The sequence below is a fragment of the Numida meleagris genome, chromosome 6, assembly GCF_002078875.1.
Source record: "Numida meleagris isolate 19003 breed g44 Domestic line chromosome 6, NumMel1.0, whole genome shotgun sequence".
Lineage (NCBI taxonomy): Eukaryota > Metazoa > Chordata > Aves > Galliformes > Numididae > Numida > Numida meleagris.
This window is the reverse complement of record NC_034414.1, coordinates 51,381,958-51,401,919: the sequence shown is the minus strand read 5'-3', so window position 1 is coordinate 51,401,919 and position 19,962 is coordinate 51,381,958. Positions and strand designations below refer to the sequence as shown.

Here is a 19,962-nt window from a genome sequence, read left to right as displayed (position 1 = left end):
GAAGGGGGCCTACAGAAAAGCTGGGGAGGGACTTTTTTATAAGGGCATGTAGCAACAGGACAAGGGGAAATGGCTTTAAACTAGAAGAGGGTAGATTTAGACTAGATACTAGGAAGAAATTCTTCACTGTGAAGGTGGTGAAACACTGGAATGGGTTGCTCAGGGTGGCTGTGGATGCCCTCCCCTGGAGGTGTTCAAGGCCAGGCTGGATGGGGCCTTGAGCAACCTGGTCCAGTGGGTGGTATCCCTGCCTTTAGCAGGGGGGTTGGAACTAGGTGATCTTAAAGGTCCCTTCCAACCCAAATAATTCTATAATTCTATTATATCACTAATTATATTTATAATTTAATTATAATCACTAATTATAATTCTATTATATCACTATTTTTTAAAAAACAGCTGAGAGTTCACTACCAATGTATTGACTACTCAGACTTTACACCTACAGTCCAACTATTTCCAAGTCAGAGTATGGACCAGAAACTGTTATGTTTGGACAAACTTCAGGCAATGGCAACTGATTTAAGACATGTAACATTCCCATACTTGTTTCCCCTACGTATTTTTGCCATGTTCAATACTGACAGGTTAGTTTTACCAATTGACATAGTGCTGAAAAGTCATCAGCCCTGTTTCAACTCTTATCCCTCCTGTTTTTCCAAAGTTAGTTAATTTGGACCATCTTCTCTAACTGATTCTTCCAGGACCATGGCAAAGCTGTAATACTGTCACAAAGAGCACTGACCGTTCCCAGCAACTGCACAAAGAATGACCTAGTCACTACATCATCTCATTCTAGCTATTGAAAACAGATGAATATCCAACATTAGCCTAGAACAATGGGAGCTGAACTCTTCTGTACTAATTACAGCCATTATATGCTGACCCCTTTAATCAAGCACTAAACATCTCAATACGCAGGGTGGTTTACTGAATGGTCATAGAATAGTCTCTCAAAAGTACAAAGATTAAGGGTTTCTTAAAAATGTTACTATTTACAGGTGAAAATTAAAGAGCAGAAGAACAAAGAAATAACACTAGTTTAAAGGGAGCATTGTAAGGCCTCAGGGAGCTCTACCAGGGCAGTCAGGCCATACATGACCATGTTAATTATTATATGCTCTCTAAATGCTTTTGATCCTATTTTACTTATTGTATCTAATACTTGGCAACAGGTTCTAATGCCTGAGCCCCAGTGACTAACTAGAGCCATTAAGATACTGGTATATCTTTATTTGGTCTTCACATCTTTTCCTTTGAATTTACTGTGCTTGTAGCATTAAGACAAACCACAACGTGGCTCCTTCATTTTTACTGTTCACTTCACAACTTCATACAATGTAAAGCTTGTGTTCACTGGTGGGTTAAGCAGAATTCATGGTAACAAGAGAGCTCTAGCACAATGCAGCTCTGGGTCTGTCCCACAGGTAGGGGAAAGATGCAATTTCATTTCAATGATTGTAACAGCATCAGGACTGACATGTTGCATTCAGTCGTAACTTCAGACTCAGGCATTTCATTTAGGATGAGGCTGTAGGCCAAGTATTTTAAACTCAATGTCATCTTGAATTGGATTCAGTATTTGAAAGCAGGAAAAGAGAAATTGAAGCTGCATCCTTGCTGCAAGGAAAATGTAGGCTATATGAAAATTTAAGAGCAGTGAGCTACCCAAAGCCAATGACTGTATCCCAATCAAGACCTGTTCATTTTGAACAGGAATTCTGTTCTCCAGAGCACTTGCATGCAATCTCAGTTTGATATCCATCTGCAAAAGTAATAGATGCATTCTCTATTATTCAATCCTTTAAATTGCTGTTGAAAATTTTAACCACCTCAGGAGCCAAAAATAGATGCCTAGGCAGTATATCCAAGGTAAATCACAGCTATTGGCATCCTTCTTCTCACTTTTCCAGTTCATTCCACACTACTCCTGCAACTACATCCTGTAAAACAGAACATCTTAACCCAGTCCCCTAGACCTTTAATCATGACACAGAAAGAACTGTGATAAAAACCTTATGGAAAAATTCTAATAGACTTTACCATCATTCTGCTAACTTGCAGATGTTTACAAATTACATCTATTCTAGTTTTCCTGGTAAATAAATTTGTATTACTCAGTTTCACATTACTCATTTCACAGAAAAGAAATCACAAGATAAAACACAAAAAACATCTGGAGTTGCATTTAACCTCTGTGAATCACCACAAACATGCTGAAGAGTTAACAGCTAGCTGGATTATGTATTATATCAACTCATTCTTACATAGAAAAACGCAGAGTTCATTACTTTATTCCTCTTGGCATCAACTGTTGCTACTTTTCTCTTGATGTTGACTGCTGGAACAATATTCTCCTACTGCTCAAAACCATATGAAGGATAATGAGAACATATTTTTACCTCCTTCACTAGTTTGATATTGTTTTATGCCTCAAACACTTTTTTTTTTTTCCTCCATGTGCCAGTGTCATTCTTTCTTACTTATTCATAACATTCTCACCTAACTTCATACTTTTTTTCTTGGATTTCAGGTCATTAGCAGTGTACTGACTTAGTCAAATAGATCTGTTTCTATGTGCCACTGCAAAAGGAAGTACAAATTAGTTATTCACACTTTTTCCTTACAGAGCAGGTAACTTCACTGAATTCTTCTTGGTTTCTAACATGCTTCCTATGGCATCTTACCTACAAGTTTTTGGAATTCTAGATATTGTCTTCATTCTACTGTTGTTCTCTGTTTTGTTATTCTTCCCCCATCATTTTCTAGAAATAATGAATTTAATCAGTTCAAGTTAATCTTCCACAAACTACTTTTTTCTTCTATTTCTTAACCAGCTCTTTCCTCTCTTTGTCATTGCTAAATCAAGACAAGTATCCACATTTATTATCAAGAGCTTTCCTGTGTATCAATAAACATAAGAGCACTGTCCCAACCATACTCCTTTCTTAAAGGGTACCCATGCAAATAAAATCCTTCACTTACTCCAAGTTTCATGTTTGATTGTTCATTTATTGTTTTTTTTCTTAAGAAGAAATAAGTTTCACCATCCATTTTCTGTGGATCTATTACAACACTGCTTTTAATCAGTCCCTAGAACCCCACTACCTTTTTTGCCAAAAATGAATATTCTTAATGCACTACAATATTTTGTCCCTTCTTTCCTGACTATCCTTGCTGATGAACATTCTTATGGGATATGTTTTTGATTCTATTTGGGCAACAGGGACAATAGCTATTCCTTGCTCTGGAATCTAAGCCCTGCAAAATATACTGGTAAATCGTACTAACTGTTAAGTCTTAGCCTATAAACACAATGGTAGTCACTTAATCAGATATAAGTAAAGACAGGAGGAAGAAGTAAGACCAAGATTTGCTAATATTTAAGTATCTGCTAATAGAGCCCAGAAACAAGAATATCACTACCCTGCCGATACACTGTCTATCTGTCTATACACTATCCTACAGCAGTGTTAGTTTCTCTTCAAGATCACCAAGCATGACCTGCTTTCTTCTAGACTCACTTCCATGTTTGGATTGGCCTTACTCAGAAAGCCAAATCATGTAACTGAGGAAAAGCAAGTTCGTATTTGATGTGAAGTCATACAGCTGTACGTAGCCACTATCTTTTAATTGCCCCTTCACATATTATTATTAGCCAACTGTAAATTACTATTAATGATAAAATTCCCAAGGTGAAGCTCTCATTCTCTCACACAACAGCTTGTACATTCACCAGTTATCACATAACTGGTAACTTTTAAGTAACATTTTATTTAAGTTTTTTCCCAAATGGATGACTAAGCCCATCAAACAGAACCATTCCTCTGCCTTATTATTTCAGCCTACTTGATTCTGGGGAACTAAGAGCAACTTACAATCACACAGCCCTATGTAAGGTTAGAAAGTAAATGAAAAATTTAATCAAGGATCTTATTTCCTTTGCTTGAAAACAGAAAATTACAAATGAAGTCTAAAATAATTTAAAATTTCCAACCCCAAGAAGTGGACACTTGCTAAGCCAGTTCTGCTAGCTAACCTTCACAAACGCTTTTGAATAAAAACCTTTCAAAAGAAAATATTAGCTTCTTAAAAAAAAGATTCCCTCTGCTGTATTTCTCACTCAATACTATTCAGAGATACTAAACATTTTAGCTGACTAGTCATAATCATCTGTACTCTTTAAATTCTGCTAAAAATACTTCTACCTGTAATGGGAAGAGGGCTGTGGCTTCACGAACTCAATCTAGAATCAAAAATGTTTTGGGGTTGGAAGGGACCTTAAAGATTATCTCATTCAACATCCACAACTAACTTCTCTTCCTGATGACCAACAACATTTCTAAAAATTAGGTTGTGTTTTTTTTTTCTGCTTACAGTTCTGTGGTGTGGAAGATATTGAAGACCTCGGCAACCTCGCTGTGCCATCTCTGAAGGAGTCCTAACAGCAAGGATATGCTTGCCAATGCACATTTTTTTTAAAATTAATATGCGTTAAGAGTTGAATGTCCAATCATGGGTGCTTATCACAATTTTAGATGTCCTAAAGTATCCAAGGCAGATATTGGTTTAGACACATGGGAAATTGCACAGGTTTGAAGCAGCAACTTCAGACCATTCAGATTGGGATAAGCTATGGCATTTAGGATAGCACTATATGCCTACACAGACACCATATTTGTTCCCTTAGGTTTTTCTGAAAATCACTAGTCAGCCATGGCTCAGGCAAATGAATGTTATCGTTCTGTGCTTCAGTTGAAACAAAACACTGCTCTTCAAAAAGAAACACAAGTGGACAGCAGGCAGTAAGAAGACTTGAACTCAAATTTATACGGGTGTTAACACTGTAATGGTCAGCCTAATTCACAGGGATTTTAAAAATCAAGTACTTCTTGACACTGAATTTCTTTATTACTACAGTATCCTCATCTACATGGTAGCAGTGTATGAAAGTAACTCAGAGCCATCTTTTAAACAGACGAGAGTTACAACAAAAGAGGCAGCTCCTAGAATCTAAATCACCCATGCAAAAAGTGTATGCTTTGCTTCTTCCATGCCTCCTTCCCATGGAAACAGCTGCTCTTTTCAGTATCCTACCTATTTACTTAAAAATGAAAAAAAAAAAAAGTTTGCAAGTATCACTGCCTTTGGAAAGTATTTTAATAAAAAGAAATCATTAAAAAAAATTGGGGGTTGGAGAGGTTGTAAAAGCAGTTCTAGGTAGATGCCTCCTTCCATTAAGTATATAAATATTTCAATCCCAGCAGCACCATCTAATGGAGAGCTCACCAATTTTTTTCCCTTCTTTGACATGACAAACATTTTATTTTAGAGGTGTTAACAACGGGTACTTTAACACATGGCCTATTTATTATGCTATAAAAACTGATTATCTACAAGAGAAGCCAAATCATTTTTCCACAGACAACAATCTGACAGCCCTTTTTTCACAGATATTTTCACATGCGCATTTATTAAGTACAATAGGAAGTTTGTTTAACCGGGAGATAAGAGTTTAGTTAGAAATACATAAAAACAAAATATTTCTGAAGAAGCGAGGATAGTTTAAAAATACCTTAGGAATGTTTAAACTTTCTCTTCAAAAGCAAAACAGGGAGAAAGGAAAAGTCTAAGGAATATGGACAATGCTGAATCTTAACCACAGCAACCGAAGTCACTATCTACACCTGCTCAAAATAAAGCTCAGCTCTCCAAGATATCTTTAAGGTAGCTCTTCTGCTACAAAATATACTAGAGGAGATGGACAGTAAATGAACAAAAAGCATCAATAAAACAAGCAGCAAGATGACTGCTGGCAATTTCCACTCTTTATCTCATTAACAACATTTTCTCATGAAAACAAACATGCCAAGAGAGCATACACTTCCATATGAAATGGATCTGTAAGTACTTTCTTCCTTGCTGCATTTTCTTCCCCTTTTTCCTCCTATCATTTGTTACATCACAACACTGCAAGCAAGGTTTCAACTACTTCATACTTTGCCAGCTAACTCAGCACACTGACACTCCAGTTCTGGAATAACCACCTTTGAACACACAGCTTAGAGAACTTTCAAAGCCCACCTGACCTACCCGGCTTCTAAACAGTCAACTGATACATTGAATTTGTATCAAAAACCAAACTTCCTAGTAAATGATGTTACAAAGTTACACCGTCATACTTCGGCTATAAGTACTACCGGGCCTTGTATACACAAACAGCATAATTTCAAACCCCTTCCGCACCTACTCTGGCAGTATCTCCTCATACAGAATGCTGTGGGCAGAAATTTGTTTGCTTGTCCTAAATCTTTCAAAAACACACACACACACAAAAAGAAAAAACACCATAGGCAAACAGCAGGGAGAGTAAATCCCCTAAATTCCCTCAAAAAGTTATTGGTTAAAATACTGAAAGTTACATGGCTAAACAAACTTTTTTAAAATGAAAGTGAAGCTTTCAGGAATTTGTAAGAAGGAAAGGAGAAGAAGGGGAATTTATGGGCCCAGGTGCCAAAAAATAGCAGATGAAGAACACAAACAGCAAATAACAATAAAGTTGTTTTACCTTCCCAGAGATTGCCAAGAGCATTCTTCTGCACATGTTCCAAGAAAGCGTCAAAATACCTTACTATCACACAGATTAAAAAACTGCCGAGCAGCACAGGCAACACAGCTGCAACTTCCACTACTATAACTACAACGTAGGATCCATCGGTATTTCCATTATGTATCAACACCTTCAGCAAGGAGAAATGCATATTTACCAATGGCATGTTTCCTGAACTGAAATGCAAAAGGACACTGCTCCCCTCTCAAGGATACTGTTCTGAACAGAAAAGGAAACAGATTTAAGGACATGCAGACTTCAGACAATAGCAGAGTACACTGTAGACCCATCTTCAGTGACCTGGGAGAGCTTGTTAATTCATCTTGGTTGGAGGGAAAAAAGATCTAAGAAACAGGCAGCTACAGAGAGGTCAAAAGAAAGCTGATTTACAGATAAAGATTATTAGCCAGAAGTATGAAAATAAACACAAGTCTGGAAACGAGTATTTCAAGAGAAAAGTGACAGAGATGGGGAGTAAAGCAAATGGGAAAATACAGTCAGTCGTTTTGCTCATGTGAGATGAGAACACCTTGGAATAAAGTCATCCCTTCACAACTTAAACTTACAGAAGATATGGAATGACTGAAAGCAGTCCTTTTCATAAGGACATGTAGTGACAGGACGAGGGGAAATGGCTTTAAACTGGAAGAGGGTAAATTTAGACTAGATATTAGGAAGAAATTTGTTACTGTGAGGGTGGTGAGGCACTGGGACAGGTTGCAGATGCCCCATCCCTGGAAGCATTCAAGGCCAAGCTGGATGGGGCTTTGAGCAACCTGCTCTAGAGGGAGGTGTCCCATCCTATAGCTGGGGAATTGGAACAAGATGATCCTAAAGGTCTCTCCCAACCCAAACCATTCTATGATTCTATGAAACTAAGCCACTTCCATGAATCAGAGGAAGAAACCTGAGAAGAGCATTCACTTTGTATTTCTCTTCCATCTCAAGTTCGGCCAATCTGGAAAAGAGTATTTCATTAATAGCTGAAAAGCGTAAAATACAGAAAGAGAAATCACTTACGATGGCTTAAAGGCGATTAAAACAAGCAGAAGGCAAATGGGAATTTTAAGGCTATACTTCCTAAACAAAAATCAAGACTTAACAAAGTCGTTAAACAAACAGCCAGAAGATACCACTCAAGGAAACTTACTCTTGGGAAGGTTCTTCTATGTGGAAAGGCAGCAATAGTGGATAGCAAACTGGTAAAGCTTACTGGCACAACATACCCATTATGAAAAGTTCAAATAATTGTCCTAATTATCTCTTTCTCTCTCTCTCGAGCACATGGACAAGCTTACATAATGAATTTCATTCACATTGCCAAATTTTGGTTCATGAGCTGGGCTCTGCTGTTAGTAAGTTATTTTAGGCACATTTAATGTGAGAGTAAGCTGGTTCCATAGAATAAGGAATAATTACTAGTGCTCTAGAACAACCAAAGCAGAAAGCTGGGAACAAGTAAAAGCACCATTCTGACAAATTGTTGTGTACTCTTAGCTTCCTACAACACTGCATATTTGCTTTACACAACAACGCAAGAGCTATGAAGCAAATTCTATTTCCTGCCCCCATAATACTGATGGAGCAGAATGGTACAGCCCCACAGAAGAGACGGAACAGGATACCTCCACATAGCTCATGCAATTTGTTTCACTTATCAATGGATAATGCTCATACTGCCCAGCTGTGTCTCAGCACATCATCTCTGATGCCCTCAGATTGTAGGAAAGCACCACTATTTCCATTCTACAGACCAGGAAAAGACAAGACCAGAAGGAGCCAGAAGCCAGCCAGCCAGAAGCCACAAAGTGTATGATAAGTATTCTCAGAAGTCCACTACCTAAGACTAGAAGCACCTAAGCATCAGTCCCCTAGTATGAAGTCCAAAAACAACAGGTAACAATAACCAAGACACCAGTGGAGATGCACTAGCAGACTCTATGCCTTTTCTCATCTCAGTAATTGTCTTAACCACTTGACTGGGGCACCATGCTTCCTCTTGCTCCGTTTCTCAGGCACAGAGTTTTCATTATTCCTGGCACAGCAGAAGAGTTTGAAGAGAAGGAAGTGACACTATGCTTAACTGGCCTGTGGCTGACTATGAGAATGCTCCCCAGGGAAGTAGAAAGCTTGGCTTGGAATCCCCCTTCTGCCCCTGGGACACCAGCATGATGTCACACCACTCGGCACTGCAACAAAGGTCCTCATCACTTTGGCCCCACTGAATGACTTACAGTACAGACATTTACAGGAACAAGGGAACAGCCTCTAGGTCTTCTAGATCTTACACTGATATCTTCAAAAGACCATCTTCTCTTTATCAACAGATGCTAGAGCTTGTGGGAACAAAGCAAGAACCAGAAAGGCACCTTGTATCTTACAGCAGCACCTGCAACATGCTTTTCCAGACAGATCAAATCAAAATAATTCATTTTGTTAGATGCTTAAGAAAGCTGTGAAGACTCATGTCCACCTAAGGCAAGTTTGGAATGCCACATCTTACTTTGTTTACCAAAAGATGCTTTCTTTTATTAATGTGGAAACCATCAAGTCAGACAAGTTAAGCATTACTCCAAGTATTAAACTTCTGTAATAATGACCTTCCATACAGTCATCATTACAGCATGTAAAAGAGAAGTTCCTCTCTCTTGTATGAGCTGCGTGGACTTCTTTCAATACAGTTTTCGTCTAAGGCATTTGCTATGCATACTATATGTGAAAGGCTACATTCACTTCAGACCATTTACACCACATTAGAGAATTACTGGTGACTTTATCATTGTAAATAACCTACAGAATGTTCACTCTACACAGCAGATAAATCCATTTCACAAGTCAGCCTTTTATGACAGTATATGAAGTAATACTGGAACTATAATACACTTCAACTTAAAGCATTTCTGCTATGCCCAATGCAGTTCTAATGCTTACAATTTGCAGCAGTCAATCTTCCTGACAAAGTACATGACAACCCAGTTTACAGAACAAGGAGGGAGCCAGAGACAGAGGCCACTATGTGCACAACACCGAACTTCTGCATCCTTGAGCATGTTGAGACTTCTCTTCCCATGCTGCCCTTTGCTAGATGAAACGCAGGATTCTACTAAAACCACACTTTGCATATGCGGAGTAAATCAGCATGGAAGAACAACAGCACAGAAATCAAAGGCTTAACATTTTTGGGGTGTGGAGAGGATTAGTGACCTACAGTTGCTATGTATAATTTTAGTGACACTTGCCCTGTTAACCTAGTTACAAAGCCAACAGTCAGTAGCAGTTGAAGTGACAATGGCAACATTATTTTGTTGTATGTGGTAGGGTAGAAAACATTTCCAGGAAGAAAAAAAAATTCTAAGAGATTATACATGTATCATAATTGCCAATATCAAATCATCTTTCTACCTAATTTTCTTCCTAAGTTCTTAGATTTTTCTACTTAATGCTTTCCTTACTGATTTTCTAGGTTTTCTTTGGAGGGGGGAGCAGGGGTCTTTATTTTCTCTTCACTCCCATTAGCACAGACAAGAGAGCACCTCTTCCTACTCTGCAGACACCTAATCATCTTTCATTGCAAGTTGCCACCTCTTTCCTCCCAATTCTCTATCCCTTCTCTTTTTCTCCTGTCTGAAAAAGAAAAAAAAAAATTAAAGACAGATAAATGAAAAGCGTTTGTTACTTCTCAAAACAAGCATAAACAGACTTTATCACTTACTATAGCATGGGCTTCCAGCAGGCAGAGGTGGGAGACCAGTTACATTCTCTTTGCCAGCCCTTTGCTGCTGTGATTTCTATGTCACCACTTCATCACTGCAGGTTAAAAACCTTGCATGGCTACAGCTCTTTTCCTTATGCTACAGTCATACCTTTCTTTTGATGCACAAACATACACAACTCTCCCTCTCTTGGCTTCTTTTCACCATATCACATCTTGAAATCTCTGATTTCACTCTCTCCTACCACTTTTGGTGTTCCTGAGCCATAGGCCAAAAATGCCAGGAGGTTTTAAATACAAGCATCATATTCAGAAAGTACCCACCCACAGCCATTAAAAAAAAAAAAAACAACCTTAAGTCTTGGCAATTCTTTAAAGGAACTGTGCACAAGAACACAGACATCTGAAACCAGTGTGTAATGAGTAGTCTTCAGACATCATAAGATTCAGCACCTTCAATTAAGAAACACTATTATAACAAAAAAATGGAATCCAGCTGTTGCATCATCTGAGATATTGCAAGAAGAACACATTCTGATGTCTAATACCTATTCATACAAAGCCAATTTAGAATATTGGATTAGATTTAAGTCATACCTATTTTTAAACTGCCTTACTTTTTATCTGCAGAACTCTGATTGCCTACTTACCAATGTATTTGCGTACCAGTGATATAACGGCAAAAGTCAGAAATTAAGATTGCTGACTTTTTTTGCAATATCTACTAGTATGGTATCAAAAAGCATGTTCCTCTTCTATCACTTAAACTTCACATTATGGACAAGAACAATATAAAGATCCAAAATGCAGCAAAGGTTGAAATGCTTTAGAAAACAAATTGTGTTAGCGTGGAGTGGTAAGACCCCTTTAAGAATTTTTTGTCACTGCTGTTAAGCACTGCCATCTTAAGCAGTTTTCCAAGGTACCAACAGTAAATACTCTGACGTGATGATGATCAAATTCTCTAGATCCATACCAGAACCACTCCTCAAAGCCAGTATCACCAAACCAGATTGCAGGTTGGAGGAGATTCCTCTTGAGGAAGAGGACCTCAGGCAAGCCTGAAGACTCTGTCCTTCACTACCTCTTTTGAAGAGAATTAGTTTGCTCTGATACTGAATGCATTTCACCTTTCTGCATCGTAGGTAAAGCTACTGTTGGAAGCTCTGAATCAATGTCAGATTTCAGTAAAACACCTACCATTCTTGTGTTGTACCGAAGCAACTTTTATAACCTCCCAGTGCAGTCTGCTTGCAATGCCCAAACTCATGACACATCAGTGTTTCCGTTATCAGACTGTATTAAAGGGGTTTCCCAGCCCAGCCACAGAGAACTCTGATTCAGTCCAAATATCCAAGTATCTCTTGTCTTAACATCAAAGCCCTCTCCCTAGGCATAATAATTAACATTTTTATCTACGTTCCTCCATACACGCTTCAGTACGGATTGCCATTAATAGACGCTTTGAGTCAAATAGCATGTCTTAAAGGAAAACATGCGTTACATTATCATCTCTTTAGTCGTAACTGCAACGATCAATGTATCCTTTAAATCCACGCTTCTGTGTATGTCAATACCCATTCTGAGTGCAGACTTCACTATTTCATATTTAGCCGCTTATCTGCTGCGCTGCATGCAGCCAACGTGCCTTTACATCACACCCTGAGCTCCGTTCTGGTCTATGAATGTAAACTGAGATTAGTGCACAGCACTGCTACATGCAATCTGTGGGACAAACCAACAGTGAAAAATACACAGCTCTATTGAAGGATAAAAGCACACATATCACAATACACAGGACTCTGACAGATCTCAGCATGCTAGTGAAGTCCCTGACCCAAGGAGACTGCAAATTTCCATTTGTATCATCGGAACTTCCCACATTTACTACTACAGAAGCAGAAAAAGATGAAAAACGTTCTAATGCGTGGTACAGACCCACCCCGAGGAGCACACACAGCCTTTCATGTCACACACAGGCTCTGACTGGCAGAACGCAAGATTACGCCTCTCAACATTAAGCCCATCTCACTTGTTTCTCCACACGTAATTCAGATCTCAGACACAAATAAATCAAGATGTAAATGCCTTACCTTCCTATTTTACAAGCCACTGCAGTTCTCAGATTATGAGTCAGTCATAGGTTCATCTGCAGAGGAATGACTCAGTATAAACTTTTAAACACTCGTTATTTTCCCTAACCCTACAACGCGATCATTAATCTAAGCGAGCAAAACGCGATGCTGCAAAAACAGCGCAGGAGACGGCTGGCGTTAAAAAAAAAAACAAAAAAAAAAAAAAAAAACACCACACAACCAAAGCGCTCCCCGCTCCCGCCAGACAGCGAGAGGCCGTTGTATGAAGGAAAAGTGGCTCCGTCCACAACTCCTCCCGCACCGCCGGGGCCGCTCCGTGACAGCAGCGGCGGATGTCCCGCGCGGACCGGGGCCGCCCGCCCCTCTACCGGGGCTCGGAGCCGCGGAGGGCGGCGGACTCGCGGGGGACCCCGCTAGGCACCGGGAGCGGAGCGGCGCGGCGGCTGCCGGCAGTGCCCCTTTAAAGGCCGTCGTCCCGCCCCCAGCACCGCATATGGAGGGAGCCAGGAGCGGAGCGAGGCTTCTGCATTCAAACGCCACATCAAACGCCGCAAGCGCCGCTCCCGCACGGCTCCAGGCCGGGCCCGACGGCGGCTCCCCCCGGCGGCACGCAGCCCCCGAGGCGGCGGGAGGAGGGCGGAAAGAAGGGGGGGGACGAGGAGGGAAGGTGAAAATAAGCGAGTGAAAACGGGGCACCTGCAGAGAGCCGGGGTGCGTCCTGGCGGGCAGAGCCCGCGCCGCCGCCGGGGTCCGGCAACAGGCGGAGCGCCCGGCGCCGCAGCCTGCGGAGCCTCGGCTGGGCGGGCGGCGAGAGCCGGGGCACGGCGCGGAGCCGAGGGAGCCCGAGCCCACCCGGAGCCCCGAGCCCCGCTGCGGCGCGCTACCCCGTCCCCGGGTCGAGCCGAGCCCCTACCTGCGAGCGAGCGTGCGTGCGACGGCGGCGGGGCGGCAGCTGGAGCCCGGCGAAGGCGACCGCCAGCCCGACGGAAAGTCCCTGCCGCTCTGCGCCGTCTCCCCCCGCCCCACACTTCCTCTCCCGCCCGCTCAGGCTGGAAATCCCCGGCGAAACCCGCTCCTCCTCACACATCGAGGGGCGGGCCCGGCCCAGCCGCTCAGCGCGCAGGCGACAGCCGGGGGCCGGGCCTGCCTTACCCGGCTGCACCTGATGCCGCCGATACTCGCTACCCGCCGCCGCGGGGCAAAACCCGGGGGGGAGAAGGAGCCCGGAGCTCGGCGCTACGCGAGAGGGGCGGGCGGCTCGGGGCAGGAGGTGGCGCTGGGGGGCTCGGCCCGGGGCTGCGGGCAGCTCGGCCCGGGATTGTGTCTCGGCCCGGGGACGCGCCCTGAGGCGCCGGCAGCGGGCGTTGCGGCGCGGGAGGGAGGCGGCGCGCGGCGGGCCGTTGGGGCGCGCGGGAAGGAGGGCTGGGGGGGCCGCGGCACCGCTCTCCTCACACCGAGGGGACCCGCACAAAGGGCCGCTTGGAGCGCGGTCTCCTTTATTTAAAAAACGCCGCTGGGGGAGGGGGGGGAAGGGGGGGGGGAAAAGAAAAAAAAAAAAAAAAGGAAAGAAAGAAAGAAAAGAAAAACGAGCGCGGGGAGGGAGGGAGGGGAGAAGAGTCTGGAAAAGAGCAGAAAGGAGCCGCGAGCCGGGGCGGCTCGGCCCCGGGCAGGAACGCCGGTACCGACCCCCAGGCTGAGCCGGGCACTGCGCTCCCCGGCGCCGGGAGAGGAGGAGATGCTGACAGCCGTTAGCAGCCTGTCACTCCGACAGCCGGATGAAATAAATGCCTGCATCGAGCTCCGCTTGTATCGTGTTATGTCCTGATTAGGGCAGATGTTTGACAGGCATCAGAAGTGTCTCTTTTACGCAGGAAGCACGATACAGCTTGTCGGCTGCGTGCAGCGGGCTGGGAGCAGGGGAAGGAGCTCAGCCGCTCTGCGGTGCTCGTGGCGGGGCTCGGCGGGAGCTGTGCAAAGGGGCTGCAGCCGCCCAGAGCTGCTGCGTTGGGCAGCGGGACATGGGGAGCATAGGGACCGCCAGAGCTGAGCACGGAGAAATGCGTGGTGTTTGGCCAGTTTCACTGGGATGAGGTCACCGTCCTTTTTGCACATTGTTTATCAAGGATCGCTAGGGAGGAACGGCGGGATGCGTGATCCTGAACGGGCGGGCTGCACGTCATAGCCACTGCTTGCAGCATCTCCCCGTGTCCCGAAATCCATCCTGACCCTCCCTGTTCGATCCGCATCCCCCGCATCTGTGCAACGCCCACGCCAACCTGCCCGGCGAACCAAACATCTCCTGCTCCGCTGTGTCCTCATCAGACCCCAAATACGACGCTTGGCTGGCACTGCTAATTCCCTCCTCGTGCGCTGTTTTTCTTCCTCATCCCACCACTCTGCTCTCCCTCCTCCCTCCCTCCTTCTTCCTCCTTTTGCTGCTGTCCCCAAGAAGAGGCTGGCATAGCTGTCAAGACAACTGCGCCTTTTGCAAAGATGCTGTGAACCTGTGGTCAGAAAGACAATCTAAGACCGATGTCTTAAATGTTCCCATCACTTGCTCAAGATTGCGTAGCTCTGGCATGGCTGGCAAGACTGAGTGCTGAGCCCCAATCTCTCCAGCAGCGGGGCTGTAAATAAGTTTCCATCATAAACATGCCTGCAGTTTTCTTCCTTGCTGCTCTTTTTGCTGTTGTATGTTTGTCCTCTTGATTTGCCCTAGAAAAAAAAAAGGGGGGGGAGGAGGAAACATAATAGGATTCCGGTGCTGATAGCTTTGGCAGTTATACTAATGTATTCTTCACCTCCTCCCACCCTCCCCCCCAACCCCCCCCAAAAAAAGACTGAAAACAAATTCTTATACTATCTCTAAGAGGTAAGCAGAGGCTTTTCCATATTTAAAAGTGTCAGTAGCTGAAGTGTTGATCTGATTAAATACCTCCCATGCCAAGTGCTTTGTTGATTTTTCTGTATCACAGTTACAAGATTTTAAAGAATTCTAACATGGAATTAGGGAACATCCCAAGTTGAAGGACTCACAAGGAGCATCGAGTCCAATCCCTGGATCCACACAGCACCACTCAAATCCAAACCCTGTGTCTGAGGGCATTGTCCCAACACTCTTTGAACTCTGGCAGCTCAGGGCCGTGCTCACTGCCCTGAGCAGCCTGTTCCATGCCCACCACCCTCTGGTGCAGACCCTTTCCCTAACCCACAACTGCCCCTCCCCTGACACAGCTCCATGCCCTTCCCTCGGGCCCTGTCGCTGTCACAGGGAGCCGAGCTCATCATTGCCCCTCTGCTCCCTGTGAGGAGCTGCAGCCACCATGAGACCTCTTTTGCTCTGAGCTGAACAAACCAAGAGACTTCACCTTGCCCTCCATCCAGCTCCTTCCCCACCTTCATAGCCCTCCTTTAGACACTCTCTAATAGTTTTATGTTCTTTCTGTACTGTGGCACCAAAAACTGCACACAGTACTTGAGGTGAGACTGCATCAGTGCAGTGTAGATCAGGACAACCCCTTCCATTAACCAGCTGGCAATGCCGTGCACCCCAGGATATGGTTGATTATTACAGCAATGTATGTTTCTGGTGTCCGACCTATGAGTGGTTTGGGATTTCATGGCACAAACCATGTTTCCAGTGAGGCCTGAAGCGTTGCCTGCCAATGCTGCTGTGGCACACTGCAAGTCCCTGCCATGCAGCGCTGCCAGCAGCAGAGCTTGGAACAACAGAAGTAATGGCAAAGGGCACAGAGTAGCTCTACATTTTAGTAAAATGGTTCAAAGAAGTAAAATAAGAGGGCAGTGATTTGGAAATTTATATGAGAACAGAATTAAAAAAGAAAGAATCCATAGTAACATCAGTTGTATTCTATTACACACTTGGGTAGGAACAGTTATCTGTAGAACTATGGAGAAAATGGGATGAGTGAATATCACGTGATTATGGAAAAACACAATTTCTCAGACAATGGATGGAAAATACCACTGGGAAGTGGTAGGCCTTTAGTGTGATGTAAGCAAGTTTCTCAAGCAAACAGGGGGAGTCCATGACAAAGGAGGCTGCTTTAGGCCTTATATTAATAAGCAGAAGGGCCTTGTAGAAGGCCATAGTATCTAATCTTATCTCGAACTGAGTAATCATGGGCTAGTTCATCTCCTGTTAAACTGCAAGAGGGACAAATGTGGATCTGTGTCTAAGCCGGGACACTGCAGAACTTAAAGAAAAAAGCTTACAGTGGGACCAGGGAAGACAAAGCTGATTTTTACTCACAGATATTGAAAGAAACTGGCAAATGAAATCACAAATTCAAAAACAAAGATTTGTTCAAGGTTGGGAGTAGTGAATGGAGAAAAATGGTGATGATGGTAGCGTATCTGGCCCTACCACATGAGTGCATCACTCTGTGAAAAAACAACTGCAAGCTACCAGCATACAGAGCCATGGAAAAGGCTTGTGTGAGCCTGTGATGCACAAGCTGGGGTATTTTTAGTAGAGATAGGAATGTATTAACATGGCTTTATGCAGCATTGCTAAGGACCCTCATCTGGAAAATTATGTAAAATTCTGGTGACTTACAAGCAGAAAAGCTTGACTCAGGTTGCAACAGGTGCAGAGGAGGAATAGTGGGGTGACGGGGGAACGGAGCATCTGAGCTCTCGGACGGGAGCTTAACGTATACAAGTGTGGCTTCCTTAGCTGGACAAATGAAGGCTGCAAAATGGCATGATGATTCATTGTAAATACATTCAATGAGTAAATATAAAAGAAGGAAAACTATTTAAATTAATGAAAATTAATGAAATAATTATACAAGCAAAAAATGTAGGCTAGGAATCAGTCGTGAACAAACTTGGACTGGAAAGCCAATGAACTTTCTAACCATTCCAGGAGTGAACAAACAGTGCTCTAGGCACAAGCACTTAAAAGATTTAAAATCAGGGCATGGTACTTTGATATATCCAAGGGGAATTTGAAGGGGACTGAGCTGCTGACCTTTTCAATTGTAATTCTACCATTCCCAAACTTCAGGGCATCTTCTGGTCCTCTGCCCCTTCTGCATTTGGCTTGTCAGTGTTTTTTTCAGCTGCCTAAGAAGCACTGGAAATTAGTCAGAGGCAGGATGTAGAGAGGACACTAGTGACATTAAATCACCAGGTGGTTTGTGGTGCATCTTGCTCATAGAAGTATGGTTGAATTGACTGACAGATTTAGGTCACAAAAAATATTTTCCTTCAGGTGAGGCCATTAAGGGTCTGTTTTCATAGAATCATGGAATCATAGAATGGCTTGGATTAGAAGGGACTTCAAGGATCACCAAGTTGCAAACCCCCTGCCACAGGCAGGGTTGCCAACTACTAGATGAAGTACTAGATCAGATTGCCCAGGGCCCCATCCAAACTGGCCTTAAACACCCCCAGGGACAGGGCATCCACAACCTCTCTGGGCAACGTGTTCCAGCACCTCACCACTCTACGAGTAAAAAACTTCCCCCTAACATCTAATCTAAATCTCCTCTCCTTTATTTTAAAACCATTCCCCCTTGTTCTATCACTATCTACCCTTGTAAAAAAGTTAATTTCACTCATGTTTATAAACTCCCTTTACATATTGGAAGGCTGCAGTGAGGTCTCCCAGCAGCCTTCTCTTTTCCAGGCTGGACAAGTCCAGTTCCTTCTTCACAGGAGAGGTGCTCCAGCTCTTGGATCACCCTCATGGCCCTCCTCTGGAAACCTCGCCAAAAGCTCCACATCTTTCCTGTGTTGAGGGCCCCAGACCTGGACACAGTACTCCAGATGGGGCCTCACGAGAGCAGAGCAGAGGGGGACAGTTACCTCTCTGTCCCTGCTGGCCACTGCTCTTCTGATGGAACCCAGGATACCGTTGGCTTTCTGGGCTGCAAGCACACACTGCTGGCCCATGTTAAGTTTTTCATCAACCAACACACCTAGGTACTTCTCAGCAGGGCAACTCTCAAGGAGTTCTTTCTCCCAGTTTGTAATATCTGGGATTACCTCGACCCAAGTGCAAAACCTTAACCTTTTCTTTGTTGAACATCATTATGTTCACAAGCGCCCAACTTTCAAGTTAATCACAGTCCCTCTGGATGGCATCCCTTCCTTCTGCTGTATCACCCACACCACTCAGCTTGGTGTTACCTTTCCTCTCTCATTGCCAATTTCTCAGAATCTTTCATTCAGCAAATATCTTGTAAGAGTACTGGTGTCATTCCATTAGAGTCCTCTGTGATATTATGCTTATGAGGTCTGGTCTTTTAGCACAGCCCTTGAGCTATTATCTGATACTCAGAAGTATTTTGTGACTCTGAATGAGTGAGGGCTGCAGAAATGTTCTTCTGCAAGACCTTCTATGCAGAACTTCCTGTGTTGTTGCTCCTACTGTAGTCAGGGATCATTTCCAGTCCTATCATCCTGAAGGCAGTATCAACAGGTAATTTTTAATGCTGGAGGTAAATGTGAGATGAGAGAGAGAGAGAAGAGAGCAAACCATTGTTTCTCATGTGAATTGGTTTATTGCAATTAACAGCCATTCAGCTGAACTACTGTAAATTGGTAATGATACAGTGTATCCCTATTAGCCCTGCTGTTTCAGGTGCGTTTTGGCACTGCTTCTGTACATAATGCTCACTCTAATGTTGTAATTCGTGTTCATTGTGCATGCCCTCTCCACAGTTCCTACAGGATAGTCTCAGAAGGTGGTTATATCTCATTCCTAATCAATACCTATTGTGTATTTGAGCAAGACTTAGTAGAAGCTAGCTTCTGCATGTCTGGCCCTGAGGAAGCTTCTTGACTTGCAGCTTCCTCATCTTATGCTGTGTACTGAAGATGCCCATTAACAGAACGATAAAAACATTACATTTGTATTCCTTTTTATTGCTGAAGCTCAGCTCAGGAGAACCAGTGTCGTGGGAATACACATTAATTTACTGCATCCAATACGCAGGATAAAGATTCACTTGAGTTTATTTCAGCAGCTACTACGCAATAATGTTTAATGTGATAGCCTTCCTGCTTAAGGAAGAAAAGCTTTCCCCTGCCCAAGAAGTGATTATCTACTTTAAATTCCTAGAAAGTGATGGCTTTCTAAATGACAAGCGTTTGAGGTGAAGCATTTCCCAAGTCTTCCAGAAGTTAGTTATATATGCTATCAGGAGTATGCTATGTGACATTTTTCCTTTCTTTCAAGCTAATTGTAATTCCCACGTCAGCTTATATATATCCTTCACGATTGACAAGAAATATTAGTATGACATATCACAATATGTCTCAGTAATCTTAGGGCTTTCTTATTCTCTTGTTGAGATCCTTCAGGTTCTCCTACAGTCAAGACTACTGTTGTGCCTGCCTATGTTAAATTGACTTTGGAGTTAAATGAAAATTTTGAGTGGATGTTCAAAGAGGCCTGTAGGGTGGTTCACTTGAACTCCAAGTTGTACCTGGAAGAAGAGACATGTTTCCACAGCAGGGAATTACTAAAGCACAGCAGTACTTCAGCTGTACATCTGTGTCTCAGTACATCG

The 19,962-nt window shown here is 43.3% G+C and overlaps 1 protein-coding gene across 12 annotated transcripts in view; it reads right to left on the bottom strand.

Annotated features, from left to right (window-relative positions):
* TRAF3 (TNF receptor associated factor 3) overlaps positions 1 to 13,470 on the bottom strand; it is a 69,184-nt gene extending 55,714 nt beyond the window's left edge. For 6 of the 12 annotated variants that reach the window (XM_021401741.1, XM_021401751.1, XM_021401752.1 and 3 more), the window contains exons 1-2: positions 13,332 to 13,470; positions 12,416 to 12,471 (exon numbers count right to left, since the gene is read on the bottom strand). The gene's annotated coding sequence lies outside the window, so the exon portion shown is untranslated. Of the gene's footprint in view, positions 1 to 12,415; positions 12,480 to 13,331 lie in introns of all 12 variants that reach the window. The other 6 variants (XM_021401740.1, XM_021401742.1, XM_021401745.1 and 3 more) reach the window with 4 other exon arrangements.